Source organism: Euprymna scolopes, chromosome 32 (genome assembly GCF_053919585.1).
Source record: "Euprymna scolopes isolate OS-2025 chromosome 32, ASM5391958v1, whole genome shotgun sequence".
Classification (NCBI taxonomy): domain Eukaryota; kingdom Metazoa; phylum Mollusca; class Cephalopoda; order Sepiida; family Sepiolidae; genus Euprymna; species Euprymna scolopes.
In genome coordinates, this window is record NC_136513.1 from 92,959,055 (window position 1) to 92,974,054 (window position 15,000).

At 31.7% G+C, this 15,000-nt stretch overlaps 1 protein-coding gene and 2 non-coding genes across 4 annotated transcripts in view; 1 reads left to right on the plus strand and 2 right to left on the minus strand.

Moving 5' to 3' along the window:
- The window catches only part of LOC145256500 (soluble guanylate cyclase 88E-like), a 957,444-nt gene that overhangs the window by 265,799 nt on the left and 676,645 nt on the right, over positions 1-15,000 (plus strand). The window lies entirely within an intron of this gene.
- On the minus strand, positions 4,396-4,467 carry Trnag-ucc (transfer RNA glycine (anticodon UCC)). Its single transcript has one exon. It is a non-coding gene; the product is annotated as a tRNA-Gly (tRNA).
- On the minus strand, positions 10,728-10,799 carry Trnag-ucc (transfer RNA glycine (anticodon UCC)). The gene has a single exon. It is a non-coding gene; the product is annotated as a tRNA-Gly (tRNA).

Sequence of the window (15,000 nt, forward strand, 5' to 3'; positions counted from 1 at the left end):
ACAGATACAAAAAAGTTGTCAAAAAATAAATTTATAACAAATAAATGTTATCAAAGGCAAGAAAGGTGAATGTTCTACCTAACTGGATAAGATTTTAGTGTTTTTATGTAATGTATAATCGGTTCAAAAACATTCAATGTTTATCGGTATATCTGAAAAATACAAAAGGCGGCAGATTGTATCGAACACGTTAAGTTTGGGGAAATTTTGGGAAAATGAGTTTAAACTAAAAAAACTATACAAAATACTGTTAGGAACTTACTCAATATATGTTATCATGACGTAGGCTGGCATATATTCGGTGGTTTTAAACTTTTGCTCGATACAGGTGACGACTTTTAAAAGTCCCTTTTCGTGATTACCTGGTTTGAGGATATTTGTACAACTAAACGGCAAATCTGCTCCAAAAAATCCGGTATTATTTTACTTTAAAGCCCGTTTCACGTTTGTATAAAACGAAATATTTTATTGTAGATTTTGGTGTGCTAAAAACGAATCTGCAAACCGTTTCCGTAGCAAAAAGAAAGTTTTCATGATATTCATGAAATTACCTTTTCGAAAAGTGGGTGATCACTTTTCAATCTAAATTTGACTTAGAATGAGCACCCACTTTCTGGCCACCTGAGAGAGGGTCATTTTTCTGTGTGTTTCTTGGCTAAAAAGTTTTTTTGTTTGATTTCTTTTGTTTGGTAATAACCCCTGAACTCTGGGACTATTTTCCATTTCACAGCCGTAGCCTTCGTTTACGCTATGCGTGAGCATAAACGAAAGCTGTTTAGCCAATAAACATGGGGAAAAATCCCCCCTCTCTCAGGTGGCTAGAAAGTGGGTGCTCATTTTAAGTTAAATTTACATGGAAAAGTGATCGCCTACTTTTCGAAAAAGTAATTTCTTCATATCATAAAAACTATTTTTTTGCGACGGAAACGGTTTGCAGATTCGTTTTTCGCACACCAAAATCTACAAAAAACCTTTTGTTATATACGAACGTGAGACGTATGGAAAATTATATCAAAAATCCGGGGGAAAATAGTTTTCAATAAAAACAGCAAATGAATTCGATAGAAAAAAAATGGATGCTATGTTTTTTTTATTTTTCTGTGTGTTTCTTGGCTAAAAAGTTTTTTTGTTTGATTTCTTTTGCATGGCAATAACCCCTGAACTATGGGACTATTTTCCATTTCACAGACGTAGCCTTTGTTTATGCTACGCGTGAGCATAAACGAAAACTGTTAAATATGCACTCGCGTACCAAACTGCTTTGTCAAAAAACCTTTAAGCCAATAAACACGAAAATAAATGCCCCTTTCCGGGTGGCCAGAAAGTGGGTGCTCATTTTAAGTTAAATTTACATGGAAAAGTGATCACCCACTTTTCGAAAAAATTTCTTCAGATCATGAAAACCATTTTGGTACTCATTGGGCGTTGATTTCCATGGCGACCCGCAGAATTATTTAATGGTCGTTCCCTTAGTCCCCCCCCCCTAGTCAAGGCTAACGCATGTGCACGTAACATTTTTTATTTATTTACTTACGTGGCGGAGTTATACAACCATCACCCCCATGCGAATTTCTATACTGATAGGTTTTTTCAAATTTTTTCACTGGATTATTATTGATTGGACACTAACCAGATTATGTAAAAAATATTATTTCAACATTTGAAAGGGGTACTCACTTTTTAGTTACCACGTTCTGATAAATCGGTCACCCATTTTTTTTTTTTTTTTTTGGCTAAATATGGAAGTGTCTTCGGGAGATATAAAATGGTCGCATGTTGACGAAGCAATGTATCGGGAGGCGTACGGGATGGAAAATTATTGGTAAATTTTTAGATTAGGTCCACCTCCTACATTTTCTTTTAAATGACGACTTGTAATGGTTTTTGACTATGCTGAATACGAAAATCGCATTGAAATTTCGCAGAAATAAGTAGTTATCAAGATATAAAAAGTTGTATTATGCATTGTAACCTTTGGCGGCCATCTTTTTTACGCGCGTGCATTTGTTTATGGCGCGTGCGCGCGTAAAAAGATGGCCGCCAAAGAATACAATGCATAATATAACTTTTATATCTTGATAACTACTGATTTCCGCAAAATTTCAATGTGATTTCCGTATTCACCATACTCGAAAACTTATAAATGTCGTCATTTAAAGGAAAATTGTGGAGGTGGACCTAATCTAAAAAAATACCAAATTATTAAACATTTCGGTACTCATGCAGAGAGTGATCCATGCTGAAATAATAATGTTATTATTTTAAAAGCCATTCTTAACATGGGGAGGGGAGGGTGTTTTGTACCTATTCTGTACTTTAACCTTACAATTGAATAAAAAAAAATATTCTAAAACTTTAATTAAACGTGGAAATACGATTTAAAAAATAGCGCGGATCACTCTCTGCATTAGCACCAACATTTCTCCAGCATGTTAGTGAAATTTATAATACTTAAAAATCTTTTAAAAAAAACAAAAGTTTTGAAAAAAACAAAAACCCTCACCTTTCATAAAAACAAATTATTTAAAAAAAAAAACACCCACAAACTGACTTTTAACTAAATAAGTAAAAAAAAATTTTAAAACTCGAAACTTTATTTTCATAAAAACAATAAAAAAGTCATGTTCAATCTATTTTTTTTCTTTGAGAAACAAATATATTTCTGACTTACAAATGCAGTAGAGACTCATATTATTTTTACTTTCGATGGTTTTGATATACCGCATTTTTATTGGTTACAAAATGGGTGACTGATTTATCAGAACGTTGTAACTAAAAAGTGAGCACCACTTTCAAATGTCGAAATAATGATTTATTTTTGAAATTTTTTTTTTTTTAATAATCTGTTTAATTAGTGTCCAATCAATAATAATCCAGTGAAAAAAATTTCCAAACACCTATAAGTATAGAAATTATGCATGGGAGTACAACTACGGCACTTTCGAACTTACTTTTATAAAGATTATTTACGTTAACTCTTTTCATAAATAATTTAAAAAAAGTAACTAAACCATTTATTGATAATTTGTCACGTGTACAACATTTATTTATTTATTTATTTACGTAGGCTTAACTCTTTTCATGAATAAGAAAAGTTTTACTCTTTAAGAATAATAAAAGGAAAAAATGCAGAGAATCATCCGCGCTATTTTTTAAATCGTATTTCCAAATTAAAGTTTTACGATATGTTTTTTATTCAATTGTAAGGTTAAAGTACAGAATAGGTACAAAACATCCCCCTCCCCATTTTAAGAATGGCTTTTTAAATAATAACGTTATTATTTCAGCACGTCACTCTCTGCATGAGTATCATAAAAATTAATACAAATAATACTTATCTCAATAAGTGAAAGGCTCATTTCTACATTTACACGTTTAAGTCACATAATTTTGGACGTGTTCTTATCCATCTATCAATAGCTCGAACGTTAACGACTAAGTCTTCCGTGCTAAGTGTTTTGGTTTCGATTCTAGTTGATGGCAACCAAGTCATCTTTTAAACTTTTGAACTCATTATTATATATTGGGTAATATATGATATACAAAATGACTTTATAGAGCAGGGGGGAAGATTAAAAGTGTCGCCATAAAATAAATCAACACTTTAAAACTTTTATTGAAAAAAAATCAATTCAGGTAACTTGATTATGTAGTAGAGCTGACATCTATTCAGATTCAATCACCGTCTCAATACGGGTCCGGAACTGGGAGCATGCCTTTTCCACACGCGTCGCCGGGAGCCCGGTGAATATTCGGCGGATGGCGGCGATAAGAGGTTGTGGGAGGTCATGTTGGTGATGTTCTCGACGAATGACCAAACGAAGTAGTTCAGCGGGTTCAGTGCGGGGGGGGGGCAGTGAAAGAAGGGTAAAAAGTCGTAGCACCTCTTTCTGAAGCCAAGCCTGCGTCTCTTTGGACTTGCGGGCCCCGGTGCTGAGTCCTGCTGCCACACCCACACGATTATATATTAGGTACAATATAATAATCAATAGAGTTTTAGCTCGATAATAATAAATTCGAAATATGCATGAATTAAAATTAATATTTAAACTTATTTTACGACAGCGCAACACCGCACAGCCTACCAGTGTACACACACACACACATATATATATATATATATATATATATATATATATATATATATATATGTGTGTGTGTGTGTGTGTGTGTGTGTGTGTGTAAGGCGTTGGGTTTGAAGGTTGTGGCACTCTTGGATGTAAAAAGATTTACAAAAAAGGGAAATTATTGAATTTTTCGATCTATAAATTATTTTCTTACTGACTTAATGTGTCGAACAAAAAACTTATCGTAACGTTATATATATATATATATATATATATATATATATATATATATATATACGAATATTAAAATAAAAATTAAAAAATGTCATGCGTCGGCCGGGAGTCGAACCCGGATCGATTGCTTGGAAGGCAACCATGCTAACCGTTACACCACCGACGCCTGGCTACTTGCACGGGAAAATTTCTCTATATTATTCATAGCAAATGACTGTGTTAAAGAATGCTGATGTTGCTTTTTGTTCTGGAATAAACATAAGACAACAAACGTCAGCAATTCTCAGCGTAAAACCGCGGCCGGCATAACCTAAATTAATGCGGTCAAATTTCTCAGCTTTTTTGCTTCGGATTTTGGTCGGAAAAGAAACTCGTCCGCGCCAAAGATTAACCCAATCATTTTGAGACCGACCTGACGATTATAGTCTTATAGATCTTTTTCTTTTTCTTTTTTTTTTTTTTTTTTTAGAACAGAAATTTTCCCTCTCTTTAGCTCTATTTAGAAAAGTGGAAATTGGGCCTACGTAGCTTGTACAAAAAAAAAACAAAAACAAAAAAAACGCCTGAACAACCTCGTTGACATTCCTCGGTAAGTGCGCCTCAGGAGATTAGCAATACACTAATCCCTTCTCAGAAAGAGAAGGTAAAGCCTACCATCTCAACAAGCTTTCAACCAATGCGGCGTGCGGCGTGCGGCGATAAAGATGATCGCTATTTTTTTCAAATTCTTGATTTGTCTTTAGTCGAGATGGATCGATTACTCGCAGAAGCCACTAACAGGCTTGATGCCACGTAAAGGTGCATCACTTCTGTATCTCACTGCCGAAGCAATGCGCTATCTGAATAAGATTTAAATACGTCCTTAAATGGAGTACTGTTGTCACATCTTGGCAGGAGTTGCTCGGCGCGCTCAATCTTGTCTTGATAGAGTTCAATGCGCTTTTTCTCTTTCTTTCAATCTCTTTCCCATGTTGTCAACCAGTCTCAGCTTTTTTCGTTATTTTCATGGCAAGTGCTCGTCTGAGCTTCGATCTATGGTCCTGCCTTGCCGGTTTTCACAAAATACACTCGACTAGCTACAACCGCAAACAACAATTTCCCCCACTCTCTATCTGTGCCTAAATCTAAACGTAGATTCAAAGAACAAAGCTTATTTCATAGAGCTTCCCACTTGGGGAACACTGTTCCGCTGAGTTGCTTCCTGACCGACTACAATATGTTAGCTTTCAAGTTTAATGAAAACAAATTTTGTTGAACTGTCCCCTTAAATAATCAAATTCTACCCAACTTACACCATTAACGACTGCTACACGGCCACTTTACATTCATTAACCCTTATGCTCAAGTGGCCTTTGGGCCTTAATAAGTCGCGACTCCATTGTAAACAAAAACTACTAACTGAATCGATAAATCCGTTCAAGGTGGTTGTTCTAGCTTTGCGAATTTCGTATCTTCAAAGGTCTTTTATCTCTATGAATTTTTGTTGGTTTTGGTATCGATGTAAACTTTCGGCTGGTTATCTATAACATAAATCTCACCTGTCGGTTTAAAGGTATGTATGTATGTATGTATGTATGTTTATGTATGTTTGTATGTAGGTATGTATGTATGTACGTATGTATGTGTGTATGTATGTATTGTAACCCAGTACTACCTGCCTCATGGTCGGGTCATCGGCGACTAAACTGGTTCCCCCACCAAACTTGTTTGGTGAGGAGGGTGGCTAGTCTCACTGAAGGATTAAAAACAAGACCTTCCAAAGAGCGAATGAACCCTTTTTCGGGGTCAAAGGCCAACTAGCACCGTGTGTGTTTGTATGTATGTATGTATGTATGTGTGTGTTGGGGTGGAGAGGGCTTCTGTAAGCCGTGGTGAAGGCAACCTTTCTAGGAGAAGCAAATCTCTGATTTAAAAAAACCATAAAGCGAGAGACCAGTACCCGCATTAAGCTGGTCTGCAGTTTAACTTGTTGCTGGCTATCTTGCTCTTGCTTGTTGCTGGATCTCAACATTTTGAACCGAGAGAGAGATTTAGCTGTCGTACAAAGCTAAGACTATGTAACATCATCTGTGTATAGATACTCCATCAGGCATTTGTCTATAAAAATGGTCCTGTGGCGATGGAATCATTTTTGGGCTCATAGACTTTAAGTGTCTAAGGGAGTGGCACTCGTCTGACAAGACGTTGCAATCATCATGTATGTTTGTATGCATGTATGTATGTATTTATGCGCAAATGGGTGACAGTATGTGACTGGGCATTGTGCATGTGTGGCCTTTGTCATTGTGTGCATGCGTATGCCAATGTATTGGTTTTTCCTGTTCCTAAAAGGGCAGTGAAGCTGAGCGTACTATCGCGTTATCAGACTGTTTTCCCTTGGATCCAAATATTGGCAATTGAAATTCTGATCCTTAACTGCTTTACGATTAGTTCGAAAGGGTGATTTTTTACTTTTTGCGCTATAATTATTCATAAGGATGAGAAACGATTGTTGTATAATAATATAAGCGCAGCAGTATTACATCATCTCAATTTTTGCCTTTTGTATTTATAAATATTTGGTTTGGAGCCGGTTTGTCCGGCAAATGTATTTTTTTTTTTTTTATAAATTTATTTTGGAGGAGTGGTTTGTGTGTTCATCCGTACGTTGTGTTAATTAAAATGTTCTCTGGGGCGTGGCTTGTGTGTTCTTAAGTACGCTGTTTTAATAGGATTGTCTTGGGGGCATGGCTTCAGTGTTTTTGCATATACTATTAATGTGATTGTTTTGGAAAGAGTGGCTTGTGTGTGTTTTTTAAATACGTTGTAATAATAGGATTGTTTTGGGGCGTATCTTGCGTGTTTTTTTAATACGCTGTGATAATAGGATTGTTTTGGGGGCGTGGTTTTTGCATTCTTTAATACGCTGTAATAATAGAATTGTTTTGGGGCCTGTGGCCTGTGTCTTCTTAAAGACGCTGTTTTATAAGGTTTATTTAGGGGGGGGGGCTTTAGTGTTTTTGCATACACTGTTAATATGTTTATTTTAAGAGGCGTGGCTTGTGTTTTCTTGAATACGCTGTGATAATGATATTGTTTTGGGGGCGTGGCTTGTGTGTTCTTGTATACGTTGTGATAATAGTTTGGAGGCGTGGCTTGTGTGCTCTTGAATGCGTTGTGATAATAGAATTGTTTTGAGAGTGTGGCGTGTGTTAATATAATAGAGATATAACACTTTGATTTGAGCCAGAATTTATCTTATGTAGTAATTTGAACTTAAAAAATATAGTTTTATGAAGTTGCAGAATAATTACAATAATTACTTACAATTATTTAATTATACGAATCAGATTTTTATTGAGTTACGAAGGTCCTAATCAATCTTTGTATCGTTATACCTATGAAAAAAAGCAAAAAGAAAACAATAATAGTAATCGCGTTTTCGCGTTTTTTTTTTTTTTTTTTTTTTTTTTTTCTATTTTAATATGAAAAAAAAGCAGAAAGCATAAATCAGGGGAAAAAGATAAAAAAAAAAAAGGAAACGGCATAAGTAACCTTGTACGATTCTAAACCGGTGTATTTCCTCGTGAACGCATCCGCTGCGGTGTAAATGGGGAGAGGAGAAAGGAGGGATCAATTAGAGAGAAAAGATGTTGCAACTTCTATTGAATCTAAGCGATTTTGGCAGTGGACTGTCACCGAAAAAAAAATATAGGAATGTACCATTGTCGAGGAACTGTAGAGGTAATAGGTCTATAGCAAACCTCAGATAATGTGCTACAGCCTGTATGCATTAGATTTGCATGTAATGTCATGATTTTTAATCCTATTAAGGTCAAAGTTGGAGGGGAAAAATGAGTTCATTTTATTTTTATAGATAGATAGAGAAGAAGAGAAGAGATAAAAATATTCGTGTACATGTATATATATGTGTATGTGTGTGTGCGTGCGCGCGCGTGCGTGCGTGTGCGTGCGTGTGCGTAAAAACACGGTATCCCCAGGCTGATAGAAATATAAACGTCTGCTTTTTACATATTCATATAAAGTAGTTTCATCCCAAGTTTAAAAAAGCTTCGGTTAAACTTCGCATAATCTATAGCCAAATGTTTGTATAAACAGATTAATTTATAGATCTATTTGTTTGAACATTACTATATAAACACTGTAAAGATTCTCTGGATCTTAAATTTTACTTGGAGCAAATATACATACATATATATATATATATATATATATATATATATATATATATATATTATTTTTTTTTGTATAATATATACAGGAATTTACATTTATATCGGTAGTCGATACCGACGGTTTCAAACCCGGTAGTTGAGGACTGCTCTTAATGTCCGCCTCAGGCTCTCTTCAGCCGACTCTCATCTCTCATGATGAGAGTCCGCCTCAGGCTCTCTTCAGCCGACTCTCATCTCTCAGGATGAGAGTCGGCTGAAGAGAGCCTGAGGCGGACATTAAGAGCAGTCCTCAACTACCAGGCTTGAAACCGTCGGTACCGACTACCGATATAAATGTAAATTCCTGTATATATTATACAAAAAAATATATTGCTCTTATTTCGAGAAAGATTTTTCCCTAATAATAGAGCACTGTATGGGATTTCTTTTTCTACAAAAAAGTAGAAGTACATATATATATATATATATATATATATATATATATATTTACAGTAATCTACATACACGCGTGTTTCAGGGCCCTATACCTCCATAGCGTAGCTTGACTGTTGGTAGGATTCGAACCCCGGACCTTATGTATTTCAGTCCAGCATCTTAACCCATTACGCATAGACGATTTACTGTTTAGTTTTTATCGTTTATCTATTTACGCTGTTTTTATTGTTGACTTTTTAAACGATATTAAGGTAAACGATTCCACCTTCTAGATCCGGTGTTTGTTTTTAGAAAGTCGTCCATTTTTTATTTGGACGTATTATTTATCTATTATTTTTAAAAACAGTAATCTACGTACGCGTATATATATAACCAGTTGTATCGATTGGTTTCGTAGATAAAAATACAATGAAGCTCGCATGATTATTAAAGAGTGCTCAATACAGGGCAGAGCTGGTATATAGTTTAATTATTATATAGATATTACTGGTTACATATGTGCATATATGTTTTAGTGGAGTCCAAATTCAGTGGCATCACTTCATCAGACCAAAAAAGAATCGAAATTTATAAATTTATATATGTAACCATTAATGTTTGTATAATAAAAAGACTATATATATAGAGAGAGATATATGCATACACACACACACACACACACACACACACATATATATATATATACATATATATATACACTAGCAAAAGTACTCGTCGTTGACTGGGTTAAAAAACAACCAACAGAAAATGGACTCTGATTTATGAAAGTATGATAGGTTATGAAAAGGAAGGATTGTAAATTTGGGTTGAATTTGGGGGTATCAAAACCAAAGCAAAATATGATGAAAGTAAAAATAAAATAGATAAACCCCATAATTTATCATACCATACCTGTTCACACTGAAACACTTATCACACTATTCTGTGGATCTATATTAAAAAAAAAAAAAACTTGTTAAACTTTTTTCACATATTTCCATTCTATGGAGGTCAAGCGCGAACGAACACCCCATAATTTTATTATACCATATTTCTTCAAACTGAAACATAATTATCAAAGTACCATTCCAATTTTATCATACCATCCCTATTTAAGTTAAAATATACTTATCAAAGCATGCTCATGTACATTTATATCAAAAACACTTGTAAACGTTTTCTTTTTAATTTTTAAATTTTTCATTTCCATACTTTGTTGACCAGGCGCGAACGCAGACCCCACAATTTTAATGAACCACCGTTCTGCCACATCAAACATACCCATTCCTGTGTCTCGATACATCTTCTATCATTATATGTAATCAGTTTTTTTTTAATATTTAACCATAGAGGAGCCTTTTCGTGACCACACACACACACACACACACACACACACACACACACACACACATCCAGCTTCATATATATATATATATATATATATATATATATATATATATATATATATATATATATATATATACCACAACATTGTCAAACACCTGCCAAACCAGCATTCTGTTCCGTTGTCCCAGTTTAGAAATCTCCCAGTTGTTAACACTAAAATTTTTAATACAATATAATAATACACGTAAACTTGAAATACTCAAAGCTATCCAAATAAAAACTAAAAAAAAACTAACATTAACAAAATAAACTGTACTACCATAACCTTTTGAAGTGCTTATAAAAAATAACTAATAATTTACTGACCGAGGACAGAAAAGGTTAAGCACAGCATCAAAACAGATACTACACTGTGATCTTGGTCCGAAGGTTAATGTTACTACACTAATGTTTTATATGCATTAAAACAAATAAAAATTAAAAAGTGACGTGCGTCGGCCGGGAGTCGAACCCGGATCGATTGCTTGGAAGGCAACCATGCTAACCGTTACACCACCGACGCTGGCCTGACATACTCTCAAAATTACTCTATATAATTCATAGTATAAAACTTTTTCGAATAATGCTCACTTTGCTTTTCGTTTTCGAATAAACTTAAAACAACAAACGTCAGCATTTCTCAACGTAAAAGCGTTTAATTCATTTTCATTCAGCTGCTGCTCGTATAATCCAAATTAATGCGGTCAAATTTATCAGCCTTTTGCTTTCGAGGGAGGATTTTAATCGGAAAAGAAACTCATCCTCGCCAAACATTTATCCAACCAATGTGAGACTGACCCGATTATTATAACCTTGGAGATCCTTTTTTTTTAGGACAACAAAATTCTTTTTCTTTACTTATATCTAATAAAGTGGGGTTTGGTCCTCAGTAAAAGTGTACTTTGGTCTGCATAAAATGCCCACGCAGCCCCTCAGCGTTCCTCGATAGCTGCACCTCAGGATATTAGCAATGAATTAATTCCTTCCAAAAGGTAGAAGATAAAGCCTGCCATCTCAATAATTTGGCATAGGTTCTAGCCTTGCGAATTTCGTATCTTGAAGAGACTTTCATCTTTGTAAATTTTCTTCACATAAAATCTGTTGATTTTGGTACGTAGGTAAATAATAAATTTGGGTATGTAGGTAAATAATAAATTTGAGTATGTAGGTAAATAATAAATTTGGGTATGTAGGTAAATAATAAATTTGGGTATGTAGGTAAATAATAAATTTGGGTATGTAGGTAAATAATAAATTTGAGTATGTAGGTAAATAATAAATTTGGGTATGTAGGTAAATAATAAATTTGAGTATGTAGGTAAATAATAAATTTGAGTATGTAGGTAAATAATAAATTTGGGTATGTAGGTAAATAATAAATTTGGGTATGTAGGTAAATAATAAATTTGAGTATGTAGGTAAATAATAAATTTGAGTATGTAGGTAAATAATAAATTTGGGTATGTAGGTAAATAATAAATTTGGGTATGTAGGTAAATAATAAATTTGAGTATGTAGGTAAATAATAAATTTGGGTATGTAGGTAAATAATAAATTTGAGTATGTAGGTAAATAATAAATTTGGGTATGTAGGTAAATAATAAATTTGGGTATGTAGGTAAATAATAAATTTGGGTATGTAGGTAAATAATAAATTTGAGTATGTAGGTAAATAATAAATTTGAGTATGTAGGTAAATAATAAATTTGGGTATGTAGGTAAATAATAAATTTGGGTATGTAGGTAAATAATAAATTTGAGTATGTAGGTAAATAATAAATTTGAGTATGTAGGTAAATAATAAATTTGAGTATGTAGGTAAATAATAAATTTGGGTATGTAGGTAAATAATAAATTTGGGTATGTAGGTAAATAATAAATTTGGGTATGTAGGTAAATAATAAATTTGAGTATGTAGGTAAATAATAAATTTGAGTATGTAGGTAAATAATAAATTTGGGTATGTAGGTAAATAATAAATTTGGGTATGTAGGTAAATAATAAATTTGAGTATGTAGGTAAATAATAAATTTGGGTATGTAGGTAAATAATAAATTTGGGTATGTAGGTAAATAATAAATTTGGGTATGTAGGTAAATAATAAATTTGGGTATGTAGGTAAATAATAAATTTGAGTATGTAGGTAAATAATAAATTTGGGTATGTAGGTAAATAATAAATTTGGGTATGTAGGTAAATAATAAATTTGGGTATGTAGGTAAATAATAAATTTGGGTATGTAGGTAAATAATAAATTTGGGTATGTAGGTAAATAATGAATTTGGGTATGTAGGTAAATAATAAATTTGAGTATGTAGGTAAATAATAAATTTGAGTATGTAGGTAAATAATAAATTTGGGTATGTAGGTAAATAATAAATTTGAGTATGTAGGTAAATAATAAATTTGAGTATGTAGGTAAATAATAAATTTGGGTATGTAGGTAAATAATAAATTTGGGTATGTAGGTAAATAATAAATTTGGGTATGTAGGTAAATAATAAATTTGAGTATGTAGGTAAATAATAAATTTGGGTATGTAGGTAAATAATAAATTTGAGTATGTAGGTAAATAATAAATTTGAGTATGTAGGTAAATAATAAATTTCGGGATGTAGGTAAATAATAAATTTGGGTATGTAGGTAAATAATAAATTTGGGTATGTAGGTAAATAATAAATTTGGGTATGTAGGTAAATTATAAATTTGAGTATGTAGGTAAATAATAAATTTGGGTATGTAGGTAAATTATAAATTTGGGTATGTAGGTAAATAATAAATTTGAGTATGTAGGTAAATAATAATTTGAGTATGTAGGTAAATAATAAATTTGGGTATGTAGGTAAATAATAAATTTGAGTATGTAGGTAAATAATAATTTGAGTATGTAGGTAAATAATAAATTTGGGTATGTAGGTAAATAATAAATTTGAGTAGGTAGGTAAATAATAAATTTGAGTATGTAGGTAAATAATAAATTTGGGTATGTAGGTAAATAATAAATTTGAGTATGTAGGTAAATAATAAATTTGAGTATGTAGGTAAATAATAAATTTGAGTATGTAGGTAAATAATAAATTTGAGTATGTAGGTAAATAATAAATTTGGGTATGTAGGTAAATAATAAATTTGAGTATGTAGGTAAATAATAAATTTGGGTATGTAGGTAAATAATAAATTTGAGTATGTAGGTAAATAATAAATTTGAGTATGTAGGTAAATAATAAATTTCGGGATGTAGGTAAATAATAAATTTGAGTATGTAGGTAAATAATAAATTTGAGTATGTAGGTAAATAATAAATTTCGGGATGTAGGTAAATAATAAATTTGAGTATGTAGGTAAATAATAAATTTCGGGATGTAGGTAAATAATAAATTTGAGTATGTAGGTAAATAATAAATTTCGGGATGTAGGTAAATAATAAATTTGAGTATGTAGGTAAATAATAAATTTGAGTATGTAGGTAAATAATAAATTTGAGTATGTAGGTAAATAATAAATTTGAGTATGTAGGTAAATAATAATTTGAGTATGTAGGTAAATAATAAATTTGGGTATGTAGGTAAATAATAAATTTGAGTATGTAGGTAAATAATAAATTTGAGTATGTAGGTAAATAATAAATTTGGGTATGTAGGTAAATAATAAATTTGGGTATGTAGGTAAATAATAAATTTGAGTATGTAGGTATATAATAAATTTGGGTATGTAGGTAAATAATAAATTTGGGTATGTAGGTAAATAATAAATTTGGGTATGTAGGTAAATAATAAATTTGGGTATGTAGGTAAATAATAAATTTGGGTATGTAGGTAAATAATAAATTTGGGTATGTAGGTAAATAATAAATTTGGGTATGTAGGTAAATAATAAATTTGAGTATGTAGGTAAATAATAAATTTGGGTATGTAGGTAAATAATAAATTTGAGTATGTAGGTAAATAATAAATTTGAGTATGTAGGTATATAATAAATTTGAGTATATAGGTAAATAATAAATTTGGGTATGTAGGTAAATAATAAATTTGGGTATGTAGGTAAATAATAAATTTGAGTATGTAGGTAAATAATAAATTTGGGTATGTAGGTAAATAATAAATTTGAGTATGTAGGTAAATAATAAATTTGAGTATGTAGGTAAATAATAAATTTCGGGATGTAGGTAAATAATAAATTTGGGTCTGTAGGTAAATAATAAATTTGAGTATGTAGGTAAATAATAAATTTGAGTATGTAGGTAAATAATAAATTTGGGTATGTAGGTAAATTATAAATTTGAGTATGTAGGTAAATAATAAATTTGAGTATGTAGGTAAATAATAAATTTGGGTATGTAGGTAAATAATAAATTTGAGTATGTAGGTAAATAATAAATTTGAGTATGTAGGTAAATAATAAATTTGAGTATGTAGGTAAATAATAAATTTGAGTATGTAGGTAAATAATAAATTTGAGTATGTAGGTAAATAATAAATTTGGGTATGTAGGTAAATAATAAATTTGGGTATGTAGGTAAATAATAAATTTGAGTATGTAGGTATATAATAAATTTGGGTATGTAGGTAAATAATAAATTTGGGTATGTAGGTAAATAATAAATTTGGGTATGTAGGTAAATAATAAATTTGGGTATGTAGGTAAATAATAAATTTGGGTATGTAGGTAAATAATAAATTTGGGTATGTAGGTAAATAATAAATTTGAGTATGTAGGTAAATAAT